Consider the following 15,940-nt stretch of genomic DNA (forward strand, 5'->3'; position numbering starts at 1 on the left):
TGCCTATCTGTCGAGATACCAATCTTTAAAATTGACAGTATTTTCATGATCTGAATCTCTGCGTGGTCGTCATTGCCAAGTGCCCACCTGTCTACATTCCCTCTGTGTGTCAAATAATTATGTGTGGACAGGAATGAAGAGCATCTGAAAGGTTGTCTGTGGAGTCATCTTTCCCTTTCCAGTCACACAGGAATGTCACATCCATCTGCCCGTCTGCCAATACTATAAAACACCCAAGATAACATGGGCACGTCCAACTTGAGAGACCACAGAACTGTGTATTACAGAAGCGGCAATTTTCTTCTAGGTACAAATATTATGCTTTGGGTATTTAGTGATTCAAGGTTTTACAGCATTTGTTTTATGATGCTGAGCACAGTGACGGTAACAGAGAGGGAGACATGATGACAGGGGAGGCAAAGGTGCAAGAGCAGCCAGGGAAAGAAGAACCATGCAAGTAAGAGACTGAGTTTAGACGCAACACATCATTATCAATAAAACTGTGAACCTGAGACAAGAGACAGGCAAATAAAAAAGGGAGACAAAAAGACAGACAAAGAGTGAGAGGGGAAGACGGAGGGGGCTGATGTTTGTGAAGGGGAACATGAAGTGGCAGACTGAGTATTCAGTGTCAGGGTTGGGTTGGGTTTCTAGCTTCAGCGTTGTCAACACTTTCGCTCCTTTCGCCCAACTCTGCGGCCCACCATGCATTGGGCAGGATGGGGGTTCACCCTCCGAACAGGAGCTGGCGTCGCCCCGCGTGCCAAAACCACTCGACTTTACAACACATGGAACCTGCGAACACGACACCGGCGCTCGGCGGAAAACAGCATGCAGGACCAATTCTGTCACGGCCCGGGCCATCTGAAATGAATGTTCTCGCCCCACATCGCTTGATCTCGCTGATCCATCCCGCCAGGTTTAGATTCGCTGCCCCCCCCCCTCACAAACACATTTTGTCACACATGAGTCCTCTAGATCAAAGCGTAATAAATGTACAATGCTTCACTTTTCACTGTGTTTAACTTTTGTAGTCCTACTAACCATGTGTGCATCTGACTGAGAAGAATCAGGAGATCAAACATGCGGGGTGTGGGCAGCATGAGAGAGAGAGAGCTGGCTGTGAAGATATGAAAAAACAGTCTGAGAGTAATACTGAAGGAGCAAGAACATGTGTGGATGTTAAACGTTGCTGTGGGAAGTTGATAGGAGAGTAGTAACAGTGTATGAGGGGATAGGGTCTGTGGCTGCTAGTGTTTGGGTTCAGCAGCATCTGATGACAGCTAGCTGTTCTTGAATGTGGTTTTGAGCAGCCCACACTGCTGCTGCCGCCTGAATACCCAGAGAGCCAGGAGGTTGCAGGAACACGGCACGTTATGACGGATAACTGACTGGATGGATAAGTTGTTTAGAGTCAGAGGGTGTGTAAAAGCCTCACCTTCACTGTGAAGAGTTGTCATCAGGGGCTGGGGCTGACTCATCTACTCAGCATGATTTTAATACACTTAAAGTGCAAAATTGTGCTCAGAGGGAATTATTCTATGACAGGTTTCCATTTTCTAACTCCCACAGATTTCCATGTCAAAGCCGGTAAATAACAGAAACACTGGGGCAGTTACCGGGGCGATCAATAAACTAGCTGATGATAATCGGAAAAAAACGGCCGATTTCTTCTTAGATTTTTCCTTTATAGCTAAAACTTGAGGCTGTGGAGGCTTGGGCATTGTTTAAAGACACTTTTGAGTAACAGAGGGTACTAAAATTACTCTTGTGGTTGAGTGTCTAATTACTTTTTCGATGAGTATTATGTTAGGATTATTTCTGGTATTTAGTGAGCTTTAGAGCCAGGTTATTGTCTCAGGCTGAGCAATTTACGTGATTGACAGAAAAATCACCAGCCTTCCTGGACTGACAAAATAAGCTTGGACTTTGAGATATTCAACAAAATATTTGTCAGATTAATTGATAAGGTATTGTTTTTTTGTATACAATCCTATAAAATCTCCTACTTTTTGTACAGTGGTGTCGATCCTAATCCGACTATTTTCAAGTTCGTTACCCATGATGTTGAACTATTCCTTTAACTGCATCATCCCACATCTCTAAACTTAACATAGCTCTCAGCTCACCTCATTTTTCTTTGCAAGAGTGTATGAAGGGAAACACTTCAGCTTTCAATACTCGATGGCTTTTTTTTTTATTAGGTCTGGATACTTTATGGTCAAGCAGAATGAGTTATATTGGCTAAATGCAGTCTGTTGTTTTAGGGCCCGTGCAGCTACTCGATTAGAGTAGTCATTTTGGTCTACACCTCATTTTGCAGCCCATAAAGAGCAAAACCTCAGAGAATGTGCATGTGTAAGCGCTGTATGGAATAACAATGACACAAGAATAGAAACAGTAGTCTGAGGGAGCAGAAAGTGATTGAAAAACAAGAATAGCAAAAAAGGATCAAACGACCTTGAGGGAAATATGAGAAGCTTTTGATTATTCCCATAGTTGGGCACTTAGCATACGGAGCTCCTTTCCCTTTCTGACTTTCTTACATGCACACATAGCCATTAACACACACATAAACACACACAGTTCGCCGATCATGCTGACCACCCAGCCAGTGCCCCCCGGCCCCACCTCTCACCTCGCTCAGGGGCGCTAGAGCTGAGAAAAACTACACCATTCACTTCCTTCCCGCCCCGCCGCCTGCTCCCTCCCTACCTCGTTCCTCCCTCCCTCCCTCCCTCGCTCAGTGCTCCCATTCATGTTGTAACAACTCGTAAAGGAAGGAGACTTTGACCCCTCAGTAAAATGTTCCCAATCTCTTTCGTTCATCTGCTGTGTGTAGGAGGGGTGGATTCAGACCCGCTCTCCTGGAGGTGACGGCTGTGTACTGACTTCCTGTTCAAAGTTCCATTGTAAATGTCCAAGCTGCTAAAAGTGGTTTAAGTCAAATAAACTACCGATTTCATAACCTATTGCAAATGCTATAGTCGTATTTTATATACCATCCTTGTCAAGCAAAGAAAACCACCCACAACGTTTGTACTAAAATGCTAAAAAGGAGGATAAAACGTCGCATTCCTAACAGATTCAAATGATCTTGTGAAAATCATTACTATTCAAAGTGCAAATATATGCAGGTGACTAAATGGTATGTTGAGTCTTTGTGACCAAACTGTGTTACACTGCTTTTCTAATGGACAAATTTAATTATAGGACATTTATCAACATGCTTTTCCGTAAATCCTAGCCCGCCATACAGCAAACTCATTCGAGATTTCATGTGGTTTTGAAACAAAGCTTAAAGAATAAGTCATATTTTTGGTATAATTTATCATCATTACTTTCTTCACTGAGCAATGGATTTTTACAGGATACAAGATACTGCATCATTTGATAGTCTGTTGGCCTATATTACTCTCCATTCAAATACCTCTTTGACCTTCCAACTGAATGTTTTTTCATTCGAGGTATCAGATGAGGTTGTGTGTTTTCAGTTTGTCATTGTGGTTTGATGAAATGAGATTTCCTTCTTCAGTGTACGGTCAAAGAAGTTCCAAACCCCAAAGTGCCTGCTATCAGCTGCATGTAGAAAGAGAATATTTGATGAAACTGATCCAACTTCAGCCACAACCCTGAATCAAAATGCTTGTTATTGTAAAGTATAATTAACTGTTGGACATGGGGAAAGGGGGAACTACCCAACCAGGTAAATAAATATATACACAAGGGTACTAAAAAAAACATCAGCACACTTAAATTGATACCACAAAACAGAGTCTTTTATAGACCTGTGAATGATCAACTTTAGATCTGTGCACAGCGCACGAGGATATAGTGTTTTAAATACCGAAGGGTGGGAATCAGCTTTATTTTGGGGAATTTTGTGATAATTTTCCACTCATAAAAAAGGCAAAGTTCACACTAACCTGTATTTAAGTGGTCCAGAAGGAACCATGGATTTGGCATTTCATTTGACTTATGAAGGTGAGTAAAAAGGTTGACTCGGTCACAGCCATCAGACGGACAGGTCCTGCAGTCATTGAGTCAGGCAGGCAGAGGGACAGAGATAAACAAAAATCATGCTTGAAGAGCGTCAGAGTTATTTAGTAAAAGGCAGCCAGAGCCATGTGTGGGAGCAGTAGCAGGGGAACCAAGCAGAGGTCAGAGGTCAGATGGGATTTGGGTTTCCGGCTTCTAGACCCCAGTGGAGCTCAAACATGTTTCCCTTGCCACAAATGCATCATCTCTGCCTGGATCTGTTCTGCTCGGTGTCCTCTGCTACTAACACACCTGTGTTTCTGTTTTATACTTAAATATCATAAAGACAAGTTATAAACCTGGAAGAGAAGTGTTTTTTTAGTAGCACTGCCAAAATACTCTTACTGGAATCACTGAACACACAGAAGGATTGTTTGTGATGCGGAGGAGGACGTATATTCAGCTGTGGTTGAGATTATTGTTCCTGCTGCTGTCGTTGTAATTCTTGTATATTTTCATTTTTGGTTTTCCTGCTTGGTCCTTATTTAGTCAGTTCATAAAAATGTGATACAATTAAATGCTGATTACATGCTCCACACTCTTGCCCAACACACAATAGTGAATATGTATAAAAGGTATGTCAAATTGGATATTGTGTGCAGTTTGCAAAATTCTGTGTCTGTGCAAAGACAAGGCAATTACAATGTGTTCCTAATGTCATGCATGTTGTATGCCTGTTATTGTTTGCATTACTCATGTCTATACCCACATGTGTATTTTGTGTGTCCTATGTATTGTACATGTGTTTATGTGGGGGCCGCTCCCTCTGCAGCACTCTTTATAAACACATCAGTTGGGCTGACAGTGCGCAGCGGGGGGGAGAGGGCGCCTTGAGACAGCCTGGGACAGAGGCCTCATAAAAAATCACTTCTAATTTATTTCCCTGCAAATTGGAAAGTGCACGCTCACACCTGACTAAATCATCACGCGTCCACTGGAGACGGCCCCCCACTGCACGCTGACGAAACCTGATCCGGGTTTTGCTGCGCAGGCCCAAAGCAGGCCCAGCAGAGCAAACACAGCGTCACGCCGCATACATAGACACTCCTTAATGACTTCTGCAGATGTGCTGCTCCCGATAGCCCCCCTAAAGCCCAATCCCAACCCCTCCCTCCCGTCTGCGTGTTGTTATGGCCCCCACTTGCCAGCAGGGCTTTATCAATGTTCCATTTCAGCTCATTTTTTGTGGTTTGTGTGGCCTTTACATGCCCTTTTGCTGCCTGTTTCCTACCAACCCACCCTCCTTTAGCCAACCCTTGCGCTTCTTCCAAAGTCATTTCCACCCCACTTCTTGACCTACCCCCCACCTTCCTTGACTCCTTTGACAGTCCTTTACAAGGCATGAGATCAGCAAAACTTCCGAAACACATATTTTCCTTAGTCTTTCCATCTTTCCTTCCGTCTCTTTCTCTCTCCTGATCGGTCCATTTATCATTATTTACTCCCTAAAGATCTTCTGTTCTCCAAGGTGGAGCCTACCCTTTTCCAAAGTAGAACATGGAGCGTGAAACAGGGCGGTCATAAACTTGATAATCACTTAACAAACTGAGTGGGCCAGTTGGACTAGAAAATGTCAACAAAAAGGTATGTGTGTGAAACATCAGATTTGTTTCACGAAGCATTTTTGATCTCATCATAAAACGCATAGAGTTTAAACTTGGCTGCATTGGAGAAGTTGTTAAAGGCATAACAAAAAAGGGAAGAATAAATAAAACATAATGTCCATAATCAAAAAAGCACTTCATACTTATAAGTATTACGTAAGATATTGAAAGCACTGAAAGAGTATGTTTGTAATCAATCTATTTACCTCCATTTCTATAAGCAGGAAATGGTTCCAGTTTTGACAGATTCGAGGCTTTACACAAAATATCTAAAAGATGTTTTTAAAATAGCAAAGCAATGTCCCTTAACTATCCCCATAACTGTCGAATTGGAAGATAAAATCAGCATCCTCCACACACACACGCAAAACAAAAACCATTGCAGGCCTGTTGGGTAGATGTGCTAATGCTGTACAGCCACAGGAACACTTTCATAAACAACAATAAAATGAGTTAAATGTCAAACTTACAGTTCTGTTGTCCTGGAGAGTCGTTGGGATTCAGGGAACAGCAGATTCGAGGTCTGACCTTCTTCCAACATCTCCAAGTCCCAGCAGGTGTTTTCATCAGAGGCCAGACACGTTTCCGGTCACTCTTGGGTCTATCCTGACTCCAATCCAGCGTCGTGTCCACTCTCAAACTCGTTTTTTGTTGACCTATCATGTACACTAACTGAATTCAAGAAACGGTTGCTACCCATACCTGCATAGCAACAGACAGCTTAGCCGTTAGCACTACTACTAGCATGGCGGCTAACAACTTATTTTGTACATCATTTACAGACTTGCGTCATACAAGAGCTTTAGATGATGAACTAATTAACTAAATCAGAGTAGTTAAAGGAGGGTGTTAGAGTGCTAAACCACTGCTTCTATGTTATCCTGTTTGTGTGTTTCAGCTCATTTCTATCCAGCTGGTTTACTACGTTCCGCGTGGGCTCAGCCCTCTCTGACCATTTGTAATACAAATCACAACGTTTCAAAATAAAGGCCCAATCTGTGTTTTTATTTTACCATAAATATATTTATTTGGAACATAAATTAAACAGCTTGTATGTTTTTTCACATGTCAAGAACTGTAACATAATCCATTCTTTCCCCAGGAGATCAATAAAGTATTTCTGACTCTCAACACACACATCGTCTGTTATTGATGTAAAGCAATGTGTTTGTTCTTGAAATGTGTTCCTTGAACTTCTGTTGCTCTTAACATAATGAATAGCATCTGTTTAAATAACTGGTTGTTGTTATTGCTTGTTTTTTATCTAAAGCTGTTTGCATATGTGGTCTTATTTATGTGGTGTGTTTTTTATTGTGTATGTCTTCATGCAGCAATTTTCCTGTTTCCAAGGTAATTCACTATATGTTTTAATATATATATTTTTTATTTGAATTCTACTATGTTCAATACATTTATTTGTTTTGTTGTTTACACTTGCAAAACTATTTAGGGACAGAATCAAATCTAACACATCAAATCATCAAAGCAATCGCTGCTTCTTTCCAGAAAACATACAGCCTTTGTTTTTGCTGATTCTGCAAAGCCCAACACTGCGGACCAATCAGTCATGTGTGTGTATTCAAAACACTGTTTTGACCTTCACCTTCCCACCACAAATACTGTTCCCCTTCATTATCTAATGAACACTTTGGCTGAGGAGTCACAAACCAAACACAACAAAATATCCCAGCATGCCATGTAAAAACAAAGCGTGGCAGGAGCGAGACAGATGAACCGTGGTATGTAAACTCCCACAAAAGTTCCCAAGTAAATATAAGGCTGATGAATGGTGCGAAGACTTTCCAGTGTGTACTTACACATCATGTTTAGACCAACAGTTCTCCACATAACATAAATTCAACATAAAAATGAGGATGTACAAACAGAGGCAGACAAACGAACAGCTTGAAGACATACTCTTGTGTTTTGGGAAGGGTTCTCCTTTGGACACACTGAGGCCAGCTTGTTAGTCTTTGCTGATGTGGTTGGCTTGCGTTTGTTGTGCTTGTGTCTGTGTTTTATTGCAGGTACAGACATGGTGGTCAGATGTTCAGGGCACTGAGAAGCAGTTTACAAACTCACCCCAAGGCCTCGAGGTCAGGGGCAGAGAGGGCAGCAATTTGCAGGGAGGACAGGACGGAGGCACACTTTTGTTTGTACAATGTCATCCTGCTGTCCTTCTGTTTAGTTTTCTCTATTGCCCTCCTTTCTCTCTCCCACTCCCATTTATTCTTTTTGCGTTCTGTGCCATTTGTTTGACCGTAGCTGGATTTGTCATGAACAGCAGAGTACAAAAGTGTTCGCTATATACTGTATAATAAAGAGAATGGTATTATGTTTGTTGCTGTTGGCCATGTTATCCTTTGATTCAAAGACAAAAACAAAGATGTTCCCTTTGTTTAAATGAGGAAGACGTCTTAGACATTCAGTCAATGTTGTCAATTCAAATCATGGATCAAAAATGTTTTCAATTTTAAAGTCAAAAAAGGTATAAGGTGCCAGGTTGGAAGAGTTAAACAATTAAGCCCCTTTAAATAAAAATCCCACTGTAGTGTTGACCGCGGACTGTAGGGGGTGCACTATCTCACTAGGAGAGGTCAGAGTGCGACATAAAAATACCGGAAGTGCAACATGGCGCTAATTTGCAGGCAATTGACGCTACTTTCGACCATGTTTCCTATAGTAAGAACATTTATGAATAATAACATGTTGTATGACAATCATTTAGCTCCAAGCAGCAATGTTTGGGATTGAATTTATGTTGACTTCACTGAAATCCAAAGTTTGTGTATTGATTGTTTCTGGTGGGAAACTTGCCATGATTGCAATTGGAGCTCCTTTGTGTGATGGTGATACCTGATTTTCTGCTTATCATTTGTCTTATTATGCATGTAGCTGTATGGACAAATGTTGTTTCCTCAGAAGAATTAAGTTGCTTCTGAGTATAATAGTTTGGTGTTTTTACATGGAAGTGTTATGAGTGTGTTTTCTCTAATGAGTCAGCACTGCTGTGTGCTGGAATAGTACTGGCTTTCTTTACTAGCTTTCTTTTGTGTGGCTGGTGTAGTTTTCACATTATAAGTCTGTGTCTTTGTCATAATAGCAAAATGTGGTCTTGGAGACATTTAATGTTCATGCAGTTACAATGCTGTAAATGTAAGTAGTTGGTAGGAAATTGGCCCACCACACTTTACATTTTTCCGATTCATCATCTGGCTGGGGTGTTTCTATTGCAAGATGGTCTTTAGTTTATCTTATTTCTTGTTGTAGATTGGAAACCATTTCTAGCTAAATAGCCTTTTAAATTCAGTTTATAGTTAAGGTTAAGCTTTGTGCTGGTTGGAGTGAAGTTGCCCAAATGTTCTGTTAAATGCACGTCCTATAGTAAAATTAAAGTATGACATCTAATTTAATTTCTCTTACTCAACAGTATCTAAGTGTAATATTCGCTATTGCTTTACTGGTGTTTTGCTAGAAATTCTTCAGAGAAATATGTGTCTTTGGCTTGCGAGATGTTTTTAAGTTGACTTTCAGTGGGATTGACAGTAGTATCAGCCGTAGGCCAGAGGCTGTTGGACCTCCTTTTTAACACATGAATAATTCGCAAAAAATCTTCTTCTGTCTATCCTCTTTGTATCTCTAACGTCCTCCTCTCTTTTTGACATGTGTAACGTAATCTCTGCTGTCTTTGTGACCAGATGTTCAACTCTGTATAACCCACAGCTGCATAATCCAGGCAGTCCATCCTCAACTCTCTCTCTCTCTCCACTGGCACTGTCACAGCTCCATGCAGGAAAAGTCAATACACTCCTCTTCAAATCACTTCCGGAAAAATAATCCTAATATAGGATGTTTGACTTGTGATAGCAATCACATAAAGCAAAGTAGAACCGACCCTGTCAAAACCCTTTACAACCATGGTGCACTTGCACAGGTGTTTTCAGTGATTTCTATATGTGTTTATCTAATGGAAGTGCAAACTGCAAAAAAATATCTTAAAAACACTCTAGTATTAATTCTTATTGAGTGCACCTGCTTTTGTAAATCTCACCTATAGGGGAATAAAAATGTCAATAATAGGTCATTTCAAGTTTTGGTGGAAACAAATCTTGAAATGACCTTTGATATGATATTGTTATATGAATATATTTATGGAGTAACAGGGAATTTCATTGCCAAACCATGGCCTATCTCTGCATATGACAACACACCTTTACAATTTAATATTGTGTATTGTGCATTTTGGTTCACTGTGCAACTATCACAGCTTTACAGGGACACTTGGATAGAACAGATCCCTGGTCATTGGTAATAGTTGCTTTTCCTGTTCTGACAAGCCAAGTTGTTTTCTACAAATAAGGCTTATAGTTACTGTGATCTAGCACAAATGTAATACAAAAATATTAACAGTATGCACTTCATGACTATTTCAATGAAACATTATTTTGAATGGTATTGTACTTCAAATGATGTTTATATTGACATACTGTAGACTACATGTGGACAACCCCAATTCCCTTTCCTTTTTTCCCAACTGGCATTGATGTAGATCCCCAGAGCAGTGACCCAGCAACCTACAGACCAATTCCCCATCCTCTCATATCCTGATGTGTGCACAGAGGCCACTGGCCCGGCCCAGCCAGGGCAGGTGAAGCTCTGAACTCCATTACATAACCACAGAGGAAGTCATCCGTCAGTGTAGTGGAATGGGTTGGCACTCAACTATGTCCCGTTTTCTTTTTCTCGGCTGGAGCTGCAGCTTCCAGTGCGCAAAGGGTGACAGTGCAGTGAGGCTGAAGTGTTTGTGTTAGCCTAAATCAGTTTGAGAGGAGTGGAAACAATCCAGGGGGCTCAAAGGTGGGTGTGTGTGTATGTCCCTGCCTAATGATTTATTGTGACAAATGATCAGCCATAAACAAACAACAAGCAAGCCACCCGGCTGTCCACATACACACACAAACAAACAAACAAGCAAGCAAACAGAGGAGACAGACAAACAGGCCGTCAGGCAGAGTGATGGCCGAGTTAAAGATGATCAATCACAGTTAGATCACAGCTTATATGAATGTGGTTAATGATCAAGGGTGTATAGAGGGTTGTAAGAGTCCAAAACCCAGAAAAGAGTCAGCACTTAAACACTTCCGAATTCCTTTCTCTTGATATCAATGGTTCTTGGAATAGTTTTTGGTCAGATTCCTGAAAATATGTTTCATGGCTGATACAAGCTTACGAAATGTTCATGATTTATCTTTGTCGCAAACCCCTCACTGCTGAATGTCTGGAGCTTTGTCTGTCTTAATAACAAGTGACTGAATGACACAACTAAAAGACATCACGCCGAACATTAGCTGCCTTTAGCTTAGCTGTTTTGACGCGAAAGCCATACCGCTTTAGTTAGTTTATAGCAATATGTTAGCTATTTTATTCCGCCGATTGTATTTTCGCTTCAACAATTACAAAAGTGGTGTATTTTGTGGAGATTATCCCAATGAAAAAAACGTCATAAACGTTTTGCAATTTTCCAAAGTAGAATTTAAAAATGCCATTGCCATTAGTAGAAGGATTCCTTGCAATGCTTTTGGGTCAGGCCTACCAAAATGCGTCATCCTTCTATTGTGTGTATCTTTGCATATTAGTTCTTGCACGCATGTTTGCATGTCCACCTGTGTTCAGGAGTGTGTGAACATGTGTTTTTTGGTATGGTTTTGCGTGCATGCGGTTGCCAGTCTGACCGTCATATGTGTGTGTTTCTGAGCGAACAAGTGTGTGTGTGGGATGTAACATAAGCCACAGCGGCACAACACAGCAGCCTGTTCAAAGGGCCGTTTGTATTATTACAGCTTGTCCAGCTGCACAGGACAGACAAACAAGACTTAGAGCTCTGAGCAGCAAAACACAGACCTCCCACCCCATCACAGAAACCCCTGTGGCCCGGCCCGGCCCGGCCCGGCATCGCGGCTCAGAAATGCACAAACAAACGCCTACAAATAGACAAACTGTGGGGCATGAGGGGAAGTTTGTTCTGAAATGATGAAGGATGAATGCAAATTGAAATCATCCTCAAAAGGAGAGGCTCTCCTTGTTTTTTGTTCTTTCAGAAACTGCTTAAAAATTGGCCATGTGGGACGTTTCTACTGAATTTCTGCCAGATTGTGCTCCCTATTTTACTCTGACTCCCTTTCTCATAAATCATATTTGTTTTAGTCGAACGAATAAGCGACTTTTTATGATGCTTTGTTTCCAATTTGATAATTTATTTAAAGTAGATATGGTATTCTTGTGTCAACATTTGTATAGTGAGTGGCAGCAGCCCCTCCCCGCCCCATTCTCTCCCCATGAACAGTATGGAAAGTACATTTCTACAGCACACTGTAATGAGTAACGTTAGCTCCTGTCAAAATATTGAGTCTCCATTCCACATTTGCTTTTCAAATCTCACATACTTCATTGAGCAACGATCCTAAAAACAAAATATTGCTCTATATACACAGCGATCTACTTATAAAGCTGATGAAAATTAATGCCTGTATTTCCAGCGCAGACTTTTCGCCGGCAATATTTCTTCTCAGTGTGTACTCAGTGTGCACTCTGTTGCCCTGCGAACAGCTCTCTCCTCTGGAGATCTCTGCAAATGGATCTGATCGTAGCGATTAAGATCAGAGTAGGCTAACACTCTCTCTCCCTCACACCTCTCGCTCTACCACCTTCTATTTTCTCTACTTTTCTCCTAATTTGTCCTCCTCTCCATCCTCTATCCTTGTCACTCGTTCTCCATCGTCTTCACTCCTCCATTCCTCATCTATCCTGCCTTCCTCCTCCTCCTCTCTCCCCATGCTCCTGCTCCCTCTCCCTCTCTGAATCAGGGTCCCTGTGTGCCTGTATGTAACATCAGTAAAGCTGTCAGGCAGCCAGGCCAAGGTAAACAGCCCAGTGCTGGGTTCAGGGGTGATGGGGGCCGAGATGTTTTTCCTCAGGAACCCAGGGACCCCTGGAGGCTTCTGGCTGGGGCCAGGGAGGGGCCAAGGGGGGAAGACGATCCCCTCAGTTGCCCCCCACAAGAACACACACCGGTCGGTTTCTATTTTTTCTCTCTTTATCTCCATCTTGTCTCCGTAGTCCGCAGCACACAATGTCTTTGTCTGTGTAAACAAAGCTTATTTATGTACAATCATTCATCACCTCACAGTGTTAAAGGGGCCCATTCTGCTCATTTTCAGGTTCATATTTGTATTTTGTGCCTCTACTGGGACGCGTCTCCATGCTTTAATGTTCAAAAAGCTCTTTATGTTTCTCATACTGCCTGTGCTGCAGCACCTCTTTTCACCCTCTGTCTGAAACCAGAGCCCACTCTGCTCTGATTGGTTTGCTGGCCGGCTCTGTTGTGATTGGTCAAAAGCTTTGAGATGTCCTGCTCCTCGGCCTATTATATACAATGTGTTTGAGCTCTAGTCTATATTAGCACGAGTGTTACATAGTGATGTCACTATGTTACAATAGGGAACTTGGCATTTTAGACTTTTTTATTAATATGCACCTATAACACAATACAAGAGAGGGAAAACCCCCCAAAAATAATGTTAGTGCCCTTTGAAATGTGTCTTTTTTTACAATATGCTAAATATTTGAGTAAGTAGCATTTTTATTTTCACATGAATGCCTCTCATAGCAAAATGACATTTTTAGGTGGACTTGGAATGGGATTTTGGCCCGATGTGCTTCAGGAGGAATTCAGCAAATCCATTATGTCAGTTTCAGAACGAGGGAAAGAATGAGGAGAAAGGAGAACAATAAGGGAGAGAAAGACGTATAGAGAAGACAGAGTTAGTTAAAGGGTGAGTAAGAAAGGAAAGGTAGTAGGAGATAGGGGAGAAGTGATATCCCTCACCCAGGCGTGACCCCTCTCAGCCCCAGTGAACTGCTCCCTCTGAGGGAGGCAGACGGCCCGGAGAAGGAGAGCATGAAGGGGTATATCCAGAGGTTGCAAATCAGAGACTGCACTAAAAACACAGCACAAGAGAGACAAAGGGGAGAGAAAAAAGACAGGAGGCTGGGAGTTGATGAACAGTGGGAGAACAGTTTAAAAGGGATTTAATTGAGTAAGTAAAGAGTTCAGAGAAGAAATGGAGGAGGCAGGGGGAAGAATTGCTGAATGAAGACGGGAGCTGATCAAGCCAAGAAAAGCATGTAGAATTGAATTAGGGGAGGGAGAGCCACCGAGCAAACCAACAGGAGAGGAAAGCAGGGGCTGGCGGGGGGTAGAAAAAAGAGTGGAAACATCACAGAGTGGGTGGAAGGATTAGGATAATTGGAGTAAGAAAGGGAGAGCAGATTCAGCAGGAGGAAAGGTTAAGACCAGACTTTATTTGTGAATACTGTTTGTTTTAAACTAATGGAGTAGCAGGTGGGTGGAGTTGGGAGTGCTGCAGGGGAATGAGGGGGGAATGAGTGATATGAGTCCCTGGAAGATTTGCGTGCTTATAGATATGTACCCAGTGCCCATTTTCTGTTAGGGTCATATAAGCAATGTCAGAAAGTCTCTTAAGAGCTTTTAATGTAATGATTCTCATGACATCATCAGACGTGTGATGTTGTGGCATAAATATTTTGGAATGGTATGAACGATTTCACTTTTTTAGAACGTTTTGGCCCATGGAAATTATATTCCAGCATTCTCTTTGTTTGCGTTTGAATAATTTGAACTGCATTATATATTTTTTAAACTGTTGTTTTTACCCAATATACTTTGAGAAAGCGAACATCATTCCTCCCCCGGGAACAAGGTTGATTTTTCTGCGCTTTTGTACCATGAATAAAGCCATCAACCAATCACATGGTGCCGAAGAGGTTGAGTCGGGCCTATATTTATGAGAATTGTAAAACTAAAACAATACATACAGTAAGGCTGAACCGAGACAGGAAACTTTATTGCTTGTTTATTTCTCCTTTTCTTATTTTTGACACTAAGCCAGCATTTTCACATGAAGAAAAAATAGGAGGGAAGAGTAAGAGCCTCCATCAAGGAGCACAGTGTAAAGCTTAGAAAAAAATGCTAGACATTCCAGTCCGAAGACATTCATATCTGATATTTTATGAGCATTATTAATCCTTCATGTCTTTAATTCTATCTGATAGTCTGCCAAGTCTCAAACAAACCTCAGACCCTTTTCTTTCTCCTTCTTTTCTTCCTCCTGTTCCTGTTACCCAGCATCCTGTTGCTGCTCCTCATCAATCCCACACTGCCACAATGGTCTCTGACAGCAGCACGGACGGACTCATGACAGGCAGCCACCCGGACGGCCTGTCCCAGCCGGCCAGCTCACAATATGGGAGAAGATTAACAGACATGAACATGCACAACTCATTTCCCCTTCTGCAAAACCTAGTTGGCGCCTGGCTCTGTGGCCCAAATGTATTTCTCTAATGCACAGCTGCTGCCCTCTTACCTGCCCTGAATCGCTGCAACATGGCTCCAGTAAGGCAATGTCTATCTGTCCATCACTTTGGTCCAGACTGGAACTCCTATACAGCTGTACAGTTCCTGAGTAGAGCCTCACAGAGCCAATAGCGGGGCTATAGAGTAGAGTGAACTGCATCAATGTATTCAGTGCTCCCAAGTACTCCCAAACTTTGTTCATCCTCCATTGACTTCTACTATCCCAATGAGTAGACCTGTAGTGCACTGTCTAACCTGTTGCTTAGTGTGCAAACACACCCATAAAAGCAGTGAAGAGCTAAATTTACCATTACTATCCAAAGCTAATGTCAAATGGAACATTAAAATTCATCACAAACACAATGTTCACACTTACTCTTGGTGGCAATCCCTGAAAAAAATCAGTATAACTCTGCTTTCCCTCCCTCTCTCTCACGCACACACACACACACACACACCCACTCTTGATCTGCTTAGATCTGCAACATCTAACTGCCACTTAACCTCACTTTCTCTACTTACCCATCTGCAAGCTCCTTCAGCTTCCAATCCATCATCCAGCCGCGCCTCTAGCCCTTTGAAATGACTCTACTAGTCATGAACAACATTAACCTCCCCCCATCCAAATACACACACACACATACACACACACACATACACATGCATACATGTGATCAGATGCCCCTTTACCTCTACTCAGAGTGCAATCTCGGGCTACTTCACCCCTGCATCAGCCTCTCGCTGTGGAGGCAGTTGTTTCTCTGCTTTCCTTTCTTTATGTGCGACATTTCTCCTCTATAAGGAGCCTCAGAGTGGCCTTATCATCTTTGGCCTTTTCAATTTCCTCGCCTTTGAACCTGGGCGT

The sequence above is a fragment of the Eleginops maclovinus genome, chromosome 9 (assembly GCF_036324505.1).
Source record: "Eleginops maclovinus isolate JMC-PN-2008 ecotype Puerto Natales chromosome 9, JC_Emac_rtc_rv5, whole genome shotgun sequence".
Classification (NCBI taxonomy): Eukaryota; Metazoa; Chordata; class Actinopteri; order Perciformes; family Eleginopidae; genus Eleginops; species Eleginops maclovinus.